This window comes from Tursiops truncatus, chromosome 13, assembly GCF_011762595.2.
Source record: "Tursiops truncatus isolate mTurTru1 chromosome 13, mTurTru1.mat.Y, whole genome shotgun sequence".
NCBI classification, from domain to species: Eukaryota; Metazoa; Chordata; class Mammalia; order Artiodactyla; family Delphinidae; genus Tursiops; species Tursiops truncatus.
Window position 1 is genome coordinate 58,811,117 of NC_047046.1, and position 11,713 is coordinate 58,822,829.

The window sequence follows — 11,713 nt, forward strand, 5'->3', positions numbered from 1 at the left end:
TTATGACAAACCCACAGCCAATATAATATTCAATGGTGAAAAATGGAAAGACTTCCCACTAAAATGTGGAACAAGTGAAGGATACCCACTCTCACCACTTCCCTTCAACATAGTATTGGAAGTCCTAGCCACAGCAATCACACCAAAAAAAATTGTATTCAAATTGGTAGGGAAGAGGTAAAATTGTCATTATATGCAGATGATGTAATACTCTATGTATTGTAGGAAATCCTAAAGGCTCCACACAAAAACTACTAGAATTGATAAATGAATTCAGCAAGGTAACAGGAGACAGTATTAACATACAGAAGTTGGTTGCATTTCTTTACACTAATGATGAAATATCAGAAATGGAATACAAAAAATAAATCCCTTTTAAAATCGCATTAAAAATACTTAGTAATAAACCTGACCAAGGAGGTGAAAGACTTATATGGTGAGAAGTATAAAACATGAATAAAGAAAATTGAAGATGATTCAGTATTGTCAAAGTGGTCATACTACCCAAATCAATCTACAGGTTTAATATGATTCCTATCAAATTAACCCTGACATTTTTTGCAGAACTAGAATAAATAATCCTAAAATTTATAGTGAACCATAAAAGACTCAGAATTGCAAAAGCAATCCTGAACAAAGAAAAGGAACAAAGCAAGAAGCATAACCCTCCCAGGCTTCAGACAATACTACAAGGCTACTGTAATCAAAACAGTGTGGCATTGACAAAAATATAAACATATGGATTAGCTGGACAGAATAGAGAGCCCAGAAATTAACCCACACACATATGGTCAATTAAACTTCATTGAAGGAGGCAAGAGGGCTTCCCTGGTGCAGTGGTTGAGAGTCCGCCTGCTGATGTGGGGGATGCAGGTTCGTCCCCCTGTCTGGGAGGATCCCACGTGCCACAGAGTGGCTGGGCCCGTGGGCCATGACTGCTGAGCCTGCGGGTCCGGAGCCTGTGCTCTGCAACAGGAGAGGCCACAGCAGTGAGAGGTATGCGTACCACAAAAAAAAAAAAAAAAAAAAAAGAGGAGGCAAGAATATACAATGCAGAAAACACAGTCTCTTCAGCAAGTGGTGTTGGGAAAGGTGCACAGCCACATGTAAATCAATGAAGTTAGAACACACCTTCACACAGTAGACAAAAATAAACTCAAAATGGCATGACATTGTAAAACTCCTAGAACAGAACATAGGCAAAGCATTCTCTGACATAAATTGTACAAATGTTTTCTTAGGTCAGTCTCCCAAGACAATAGAAATAAAAGCAAAAATAAACAAATTTACAAGGTTTGCACAGCAAAAGAAACCATAAACAAAACAAAAAGATAACCTATGAACTGGGAGAAAATATTTGCAAATGATAAGACTGACAAGGACTTACAATTTCCAAAATATACAAACAACTCATATGACTCAATAACAAAAAAACACCCCAAAACCCAATCAAGAAATGGGAAGAAGACCTAAACAGACGTTTCTCCAAAGAAGACATACAGATGGCCATTAAGCATATGATAAAATGCTCATCATCACTAATTATTAGAGAAATGTAAATCAAAACTACAGTTAGTTACCACCTCACACCAATCGGAATGGCCATCATTAAAAAGTCTACACATAACAAATGCTGGAGAGAGTGTGGAGATAAGGGAAACTTCCCACACTGTTGGAGTTTCCTCAAAAAACTAAAAATAGAGTTGCCATATTATTCAGCAATCCCACTCCTGGGCATATATATGGAGAAAAGTATAATTTGAAAAGATACATGCACTTCTATTTTCATAGCAGCAGTGTTTACAATAGCCAAGACATGAAAACTACCTAAATGTCCACCAACAGATGAATGGATAAAGAAGATGTGGTATATACATGCAATGGAATACTACTCATCCATAAAGAGAATAAAATAATTCCATTTGCAGCAACATGTATAGACCTTAGATTATCATACCAAGTGAAGTAAGTCAGAAGAGTAAGACATATACCATATTATATCACTTATTGTGGAAGCTAAAATATGACACAAATGAACTTATATATGAAACAGAAACAGACTCACAGATATAGAGAACAGATTTGTGGTTGCCAAGAGGGAGGGGGGTGGGGAAGGCATGAATTGGGAGTTTGGGATTAGCAGATGCAAACATTATATATAGAATAGGTAAACAACAAGGTCCTACTGTATAGCACAGTGAAATATATTCAATATCCTGTAATAAACCATAATGGAAAAGTATATGAAAAATAATATATATATATACATATGTGTGTATATATATATATATATATATATATATATATATGTATGTATATAAACAAAATATTTTCCTGTACAGCAGAAATTAACACAACATTGTGGATCAACTATATTTCAATGAAATAAATTTTAAGAAGATCCCACCTAAAATTAAAAATCAATCAATGAATCAATCAAAAATTTTAAATAAGACACTAAGGAACTAAAAATACACCAAGTCTGAGAGTGGGAAGCTGCATCACCAAGTCCATTTGAGTCATCTTTCTTATTCAGCTTCATGCCTTCGACACATTTTTTTTTTTTTTTTTTTGCAGTATGCCGGCCTCTCACTGTTGTGGCCTCTCCCGTTGCAGAGCACAGGCTCCGGACGCGCAGGCTCAGCAGCCGTGGCTCACAGGCCTAGCTGCTCCACGGCATGTGGGATCTTCCCGGACCGGGGCACAAACCCGTGTCCCCTGCATCGGCAGGCGGACTCTCAACCACTACACCACCAGGGAAGCCCTTCAACACATTTTGATTGTATGAAACAGAAAATTTTCTTTTAAATTGTAAAACTATTCTCTTTTATTTATTATTGTTATCACTTTTATAATTTCAGAGTTCTTTATCAAGAAATACTTGTTTTTTGTTTTCACTACCTTATACATGTAAATTATTTTAAAAAATCCCACACCATCCAGTAGTATGTTGATTAATGTTCTTAGGAGAGAAATCACTTTACCATTGGCCTGTACTGCTCACCCCACTCCTACCCCCAGAATCCTAATTGGAGGACATGAATTAATGAGCTACATCAAACCCCATGGCACTCTAATCTCAGTATGGGCCTATGAAACAAACATATGAATAGAAGGTTAAAACATGAAAATATTTAGCAGGAACTTTAATTGTAGTTGAGAGATTGAAAATCGTCTCCTTATATTGTTATGTTAAAACCCAACCTTTTAGTAGAGCTAGTTACTGGAGGACCATGGAACCTGAAAGCTAGGTGTCAGCAAGCTCTTTTATTAAAAAGAGGCAAAAAATCCAAGCAAGCACATCAGGATTCTACTAGTCCTCAGAAACTATTACTAAGTATAAAAAAGTGGTTCTTGGTATTTCAGGCCAGTGGTCCTTCTGCTCTCTATTGAAAGATTTACATATGCAATTGGGTAATCTACTTTCTGTCTCTATTGTTTCGTACTTGGAAAAGATCTCTAATTCATGCACACTACTGGGCACAAATAACGGATAATATCTTAAGGTTTTTCAAATTTCCATTATTAGTTGAGCCATCAAAGTCTTCCTTGAAAGGAGAAGAGTGGGGAGAAAAGTTTTGGTGTTTTAACTGTAGACATCAGTTTTTGGGTTGGAGAGCAAACGCTTGAGGAGGTAGGTTGAAGGTACAGGGACTGACAGATGGGGAGTGTCTTAGGTCATTGAAACCAGACAAACCACAAACATAATAGCTCTAATTCACATGAGAGCTATTCTCCTTCAAATGGTGGTTCACTTTCATAGAATCCAAAAATTTAAGAAATGGGGTTAAGTGTGACGGACTTAAATGTTTATGAGTGTATTTTCTGGAAGGAATTCTCTCTCCAACATTTAAACAGTCAGGCAGCTGTAGCAGAGAGGATTTAGGAAGAAAAAGAGAGAAACAATTTTTGTAATTATGATAATGGGTTGCCCCAGCTTTGCTATTTATGCCAACAGTCCCCTGAGGTGTGAGGCATTCTCTCACTCTCAGGTCCATTTCTCTGAAACTGTCCCACAGGGAACACCCTCCAGCAGAAGAGACCCTGTCTTATGAACATTAACATACACATCAGTATATTCTCACACACAGAGAAAATTATAATCTCAGGACTGGTTCTCATTTTTCCATTTCAAATCCAGGCTGTGGGTTTTTTTAGTTGGGGTTCTTTAATTTTATGCAAGGAAAGCAGTATAAGAGAAGCAGGAAAACTGTTCCACCAGGCTTCAAGCATATGCCTGAATTTGTTTACCACAAACAAACTCTTCTCAGCTACGGTTACTGTCACCATAGCAACAAGACTGAGGTTACTTCTATCAACATATCACCACATAAAGCAAATATGGGCAGTTAATAAAGAATAGCAATGATAATTACATAGTAGTCAGTTGCCAGCTCAAAACAGAGTGCTTTTATCTGAACCGTAGTTCCATTTTCTATGTAGAAATGGAAATTATAACTTAATAGACATTGGAAGCCCATTCCTATATTTGACTGGGAGATGGACAAAAAAAAAAAAACAGTTGGAAACGCTCCAGAGATTTCTTTTTAGCATCTTTATTGCAGTATAATTGCTTTACAATGGTGTGTTAGTTTCTGCTTTATAACAAAGTGAATCAGTTATACAAATACATATGTTCCCATACTTCTTCCCTCTTGCATCTACCTCCCTCCAACCCTCCCTATCCCACCCCTCTAGGTGGTCACAAATCACCCAGCTGATCTCCCTGTGCTATGCAGCTGCTTCCCACTAGCTACCTATTTTATGTTTGGTAGTGTATATATGTCCATGCCACTCTCTCACTTTGTCACAGCTTACCCTTCCCCCTCCCCATATCCTCAAGTCCATTCTCTAGTAGGTCTGTGTCTTTATTCCCGTCCTACCCTTAGGTTCTTCATGACCTTTTCTTTTTTTCTTAGATTCCATATATATGTGTTAGCATACGGTATTGTTTTTCTCTTACTGACTTACTTCACTCTGTATGACAGACCCTAGGTCCATCCACCTCACTACAAATAGCTAAATTTCGTTTCTTTTTATGGCTGAGTAATATTTCATTGTATATATGTGCCACATCTACTTTATCCATTCATCTGTTGATGGACACTTAGGTTGCTTCCATGTCCTTGCTATTGTAAATAGAGCTGCAATGAACATTTTGGTACATGATTCTTTTTGAATTATGTTTTTCTCAGGGTATATGCCCAGTAGTGGGATTGCTGGGTCGTATGGTAGTTCTATTTGTAGTTTTTAAGGAACCTCCATACTGTTCTCCATAGTGACTGTACCAATTCACATTCCCACCAACAGTGCAAGAGTGTTCCCTTTTCTCCAAACCCTCTCCAGCATTTATTGTTTCTAAATTTTTTGATCATGGCCAATCTAACTGGTGTGAGATAATATCTCATTGTAGTTTTGATTTGCATTTCTCTAATGATTAATGATGTTGAGCATTCTTTCATATGTTTGTTGGCAATCTGTATATCTTCTTTGGAGAAATGTCTATTTAGATCTTCTGCCCATTTGTGGATTGGGTTGTTTGTTTTTCTGTTATTGAGCTACATGAGCTGCTTGTAAATATTGGAGATTAATCCTTTGTCAGTTGCTTCATTTGCAAATATCTTCTCCCATTTTGAGGGTTGTCTTTTGGTCTTGTTTATGGCTTCCTTTGCTGTGCAAAAGCTTTTAGATTTCATTAGGTCCCATTTGTTTATTTTTGTTTTTATTTCCATTTCTCTAGGAGGTGGGTCAAAAAGGATCTTGCTGTGATTTATGTCATAGAGTGTTCTGCCATGTTTTTCTCTAAGAGTTTGATAGTGTCTGGCCTTACATTTAGGTCTTTAATCCATTTTGAGTTTATTTTTGTATATGGTGTTAGGGAGTGTTCTAATTTTATACTTTTGCATGTACCTGTCCAGTTTTCCCAGCACCATTTATTGAAAAGGCTGTCTTTTCTCCACTGTATATTCTTGCTGCCTTTATCAAAGATAAGGTGACCATATGTGTGTGGGTTCATTTCTGGGCTTTCTGTCCTGTTCCCTTGATCTATATTTCTGTTTTTGTGTGAGTACCATACTGTCTTGATTACTGTAGTTTTGTAGTATAGTCTGAAATCAGGAAGCCTTATTCCTCCAGCTCCATTTTTCGTTCTCAAGATTGCTTTGGCTATTTGGGGTCTTTTGTGTTTCCATACAAATTGTGAAGTTTTTTGTTCTAGTTCTGTGAAATATGCCAGTGGTACTTTGATAGGGATTGCATTGAATCTGTAGACACTCCAGTGAATTTAACTCAGCTCTAATGCATTACCCTATTAGTAAATTTATTTGTCTCAATAGCATAAAATTACCTCATTAATGAATAACATTAAAAAACAGGAATGGCTGTGGAAGAACTGATTCCTCATTTTAAATACAAAACGTTGAAACAAGGACCCAGAGAACAAGGGAGGACTTAGGAAAGTGAGAATAAGTATGCATAATTTCCTGACTTTTTCATTGACACAAGTAAGTTTAGGTGGACTGAACTCATAGCTGATGTTTAACCTATATGCTATAAATCAACTCTTATGCCCTATCAATTTCACAGTTCCATATTTTATTATTATTATTTTTTATTGAGTATAATTTCTTTACAGATTCGTGTTAGGTTCTGCTGTACAATAAAGTGAGCCAGCTATATGTGCACCTATATCCTCTCCCACTTGGAACTCCCTCCTCTCTCATCCAACCTGTCCAGGTCATCACAGAACACCAAACTGAGCTCCCTGTGCTATACAGCAGGTTCCCACTAGCTGTCTATTTTACACATGGTAGTGTAAATATGTCAATCCTAATTTCCCAATTCATCCCATGTCCCCACTGTGTCCACACAACAATTCTCTACATCGGTGTCTCTATTCCTGCCCTGAAAATATGTTCATCTCTACCATTTTTCTAGATTTCATGTATATGCGTTAGCACACAATATTTGTTTTTTTTTTCTGACTTACTTCACTATGTATGACAAATCCTAGCTCCATCCACATCTTTACAATGATCCCATTTCATTCTTTTTATGGCTGAGTAATATTCCATTATATATATGTACCACATCTTATTTATCCATTCATCTATTGATAGACATTTAGGTTGTTTCCATGTGTGGCTATTGTAAATAGTGCTGCAATGAACATTGGGGTACATGTAACTTTTTGAGTTATGGTTTTCTCTGGCTGTGTGCCCAGTAGTGGGATTGCTGGGTCATATGGTAGTTCCATTTTTAGTTTTTTAAAGAACCTCCATAATGTTCCCCCATAGTGACTGTATCAATTTACATTTCCACCAACAGTACAAGAGGGTTCCTTTCCTCCACACCCTCTCCAGCCTTTATTGTTGGTAGACCGGTGTGAAGTGATACCTCATTGTAGTTTTGATGTGCATTTCTGTAATAATTAGTGATGTTGAGCATCTTTTCCTGTGCCTCTTGGCTATCAGAATGTCTTTTCTGGAGAAATCTCTGTTTAGGTCTTCTGCCCTCTTCTTGATTGGGTTGTTTGTTTTTTTGATATTGAGCTACATGTGCTGCTTGTATATTTTGGAGACTAATCCATTGTTGGTTGTTTCATTTGCAAAAATTTTCTCCCATTCTAAGGGTTGTCTTTTCGTCTTGTTTATGGTTTATTTGCAGTGCAAAACTTCTAAGTTTCATTAGGTCCCATTTGCTTGTTTTGTTTTTTATTTTCATTACTTTAGGACATGGGTCCAAAAATATTTTGTGGGCTTCCCTGGTGGCACAGTGGTTGAGAATCCACCTGCCAATGCAGAGGACATGGGTTCATGCCCCAGTCCGGGAGGATCCCACATGCCACGGAGCGGCTGGGCCCATGAGCCATGGCTGCTGAGCCTGTGTGTCCGGAGCCTGTGCTCTGCAATGGGAGAGGCCACAACAGTGAGAGGCCTGCGTACCGCAAAAAAAAAAAAAAAAAAAATTTGCTGTGATTTACATCAAAGAGTGCTTTTACTGTTTTCCTCAAAGAGTTTTACAGTATCTGGCATTACATTTAGGTCTTTAATCCATTTTGAGTTTATTTTAGTGTATGGTGTTAGGTAGTGTTCATTCTTATACATGTAGGTGTGCAGTTTTCCCACCACAATTTATCGAAGTTGTCTTTTCTCCATTTTATATTCTTGCCTTCTTTGTCATAGATTAGGTGACCATAGGCATGTGGGTTTATCTCTGGGCTTTCTGTCATGTGCCATTGATCTATATATCTGTTTTTGTGCCAGTACAATACTGTCTTGATTACTGTAGATTTGTAGTACAGCCTGAAGTCAGGGTGCCTGATCCTCCACTTTTTCTTTCTCAAGATTGCTTTGGCTATTTAGGGCCTTTTGTGTTTCCATACAAAGTGTAAATTATTTTGTTCTAATCCTGTGAAAAATGTCATTGAACATTTGACAGGGATTACATTGGATCTATGGTTGCACATTGGATCTGTGGTAGTATAGTCATTTTTCACAACATTGATTTTTCCAATCCAAGAATATGGTATATCTCTCCATCTGTTTCTATCATTTTTGATCTCGTTCATCAGCCTCTTATAGTCTTCTGCATATAGGCCTCTTGCCTCCTTAGTTAAGTTTATTCCTAGATACTTTATTCTTTTTGTTGTGATGGTAAATGGGATTGTTTCCTTAATTTCTCTTTCTGATATTTCATTGTTACTGTATAGGAATTCAAGAGATTTCTGTGCATTAATTTTGTATCATGCAACTTTACCAGATTCGTTGATTAGCTCTATTAGTTTTATGGTGGCATCTTTAGGATTCTCTATGTATAGTATCATGTCATCTGCAAACAGTGACAGTTTTACTTCTTCCTTTCAAATTTGTATTCATTTTCTTTCTTTTTCTTCTGTAATTGCCATGGTTAGGACTTCCAAAACTATGTTGAATAAGAGTGGTGAGAATGGACATCCTTGACTTGTCCTGATCTTGGAGGAAATGCTTTCAGTCTTTCACCATTGAGAATGATATTTGTTGTATATGGCTTTTATTAAGTTGAGGTAGGTTCCCTCTGTGCCCACTTTCTAGAGAGTTTTTATCATAAATCGGTGTTGAATTTTTTCAAAAGCTTTTTCTGCATATATTGAGATGATCATATGTTTTTTATCCTACAATTTGTTAATATTGTGAATCACATTTATTGATTTTCATATATTGAAGAATCCTTGCAACTCTGGGATTAATCCCACTAGATCATGGAGTATGATCCTTTTAATGTATTGTTAGATTCTGTTTGCTAGTATTTTGTCAAGGATTTTTGTGTGATACTGGCCTGTAATTTTCTTTTATTTTAGGATCTTTGTCTGGTTTTGGTATTGGGTGATGGTGGTCTCATAGAAAGAGTTTGGGAGTATTACTCCCTCTGCAATTTTTTGGAAGACTTTGAGAAGACTAGGTTTTAGCTCTTCTCTAAATGTTTGATAGAATTCACCTCTGAAGCTATCTTATTCTGGACCTTTGATTGTTGGAAAAATTTTAATTACAGTTTCAATTTCAGTACTTGTGATTGGTCTGTTTATATTTTCAATTCTTCTTGGTTCATTTTTGGAAAGTTGTACCTTTCCAAGAATTTGTCCATTTCTTCCAGGTTGTCCATGTTATCTGATATAAGTATTGCAACTCAAGCTTTCTTTTGATTTCCATTTGCATGGAATGTCATTTTCCCTTCACTTTCAGTCTGTATGTGTCCCTAGGACAGAAGTTGGTCTCTTGTAAACAGCATATATACGGGTGTTGTTTTTGTGTCCATTCAGCCTGTCTGTGTCTTTTGTTTGGAGCATTTAATCCACTTACATTCAAGGTAATTATCAATATGTATGTTTCTGTTACAATTGTCTTAATTTTGGGGGGTTTGTTCTTGTGTGTCTTTTCTTGTCTTGTGTTTCCTGCCTAGAAAGGTTCCTTTAGCGTTTGCTGTGATGCTGGTTTTGTGGTGCTGAATTCTCTTAGTTTTGCTTGTCTGAAAAGCTTGGAGTTCTCTGTCTAATCTGAATGAGATCCTTGCTGGGTAGAGTAATATTTGTTGTAGTATTTTCCTTTCATCACTTTAAATATATCCTGCCACTCCCTTCTGGCATGCAGAGTTTCTGCTGAAACATGAGCTGATAACCTTATGAGGATTCCCTTGTATGTTATTTGTTGCTTTTCCCTTGCTGCTTTTAATATTTTTTCTTTAAATTTAATTTCTGTTAGTTTGCTTAATATGTGTCTTGGTGTGTTTCTCCTTGGTTTATCCTGTATGGGACTCTCTGTGCTTCCTGGACTTGGGTTGCTATTTCCTTTCCCATGTTAGGGCAGTTTTCAAGTATAAGCTCTTCAAATATTTTCTCAGTGCCTTTCTTTTTCTCTTCTTCTTCTGGGACCCATATAATTTGAATGTGGATGTGTTTCATGTTTCCCAGCAGTCTCTGAGACTGTCCTGAATTCTTTTCATTCTGTTTTCTTCATTCTGCTTTTCAGCAGTTATTGCCACCATCTTATCTTCCAGCTCACTTATTCTTTCTTCTGCCTCAGTTATTCTGCTATTGATTCCTTCTAGTGTATTTTTCATTCAGTTATTGTGTTGTTCATCATAGTTCATTCTTTAGTTCTAGGATTTTGTTAAACATTTCTTGTATTTCCTCAAGCCATGCTTCCTTTCTATTTCTAAGATTTTGGATCATTGTTATTATCATTACTCTGAATTCTTTTTAGGTAGATTGCCTATTTCCTCTTCTTGTAGATTTTTATCTTGCTCCTTCACTTGTGACATATTTTTTGTTGTGTCATTTTTTTGTTGGGTGGGACTGTGTTCCTGTCTTACTGTCTGTTTGGCCTGAAGTGTCCAGCACTGGAGTTTGCAGGCAGTTGGATAGAGCTGGGTCTTGGTACTGAGATGAGGACCTCTGGGAGACCTCACTCTGGTTAACATTCCCTGGAGTCTGAGGTTCTCTGCTAATCCAGTGGCTTGGATTCAGTGGCCCCACCACAGGTGCTCAGGTCCCACCCCTGGTCTGTGAACCAAGATCCCAGAAGATGTGTGGAATGGCAAAACAAACAAACAAACAAAAAACAGTACAGTAACAAAGAATAAAAATTCAAATAAAATTAGATAAATAAAACATATATTAGAAAAAGTAAAAATATAGAGGAAACAAGAAGGTAAAATAGAAGCAAAAAGAAAGGGCAGGGTACAAAACAAGAAGAATAACAAAGAATAAAAGATAAGGGGCTTCCCTGGTGGTGCAGTGGTTGAGAGTCTGCCTGTCGATGCAGGGGACACGGGTTCGAGCCCTGTTCTGGGAAAATCCCACATGCTGTGGAGCAACTAGGCCCATGAGCCACAACTACTGAGCCTGCACATCTGGAGCCTGTGCTCCGCAACAAGAGAGGCAGCGACAGTGAGAGGCCCATGCACCGCGATGAAGAGTGACCCCCACTCACCACAAGTAGAGAAAGTCCTTGCACAGAAACGAAGATCCAACACAGCCAAAAATAAATAAATTAATTAAATTTAAAAAAAAGAATAAAAGATAAAATAAAATTAGAAAAATAAAAATTTATTAGAGAAAATAAAAATATAAATGAAGCAACAACAAGGTTAACAGAACCACAACCTAAAAAAAAAAGGCAGGAAAATGCCTTGGCTGTGGGGTAACAGAGTCTCGGTGGGGGTGGGGATTAGAAAAGGT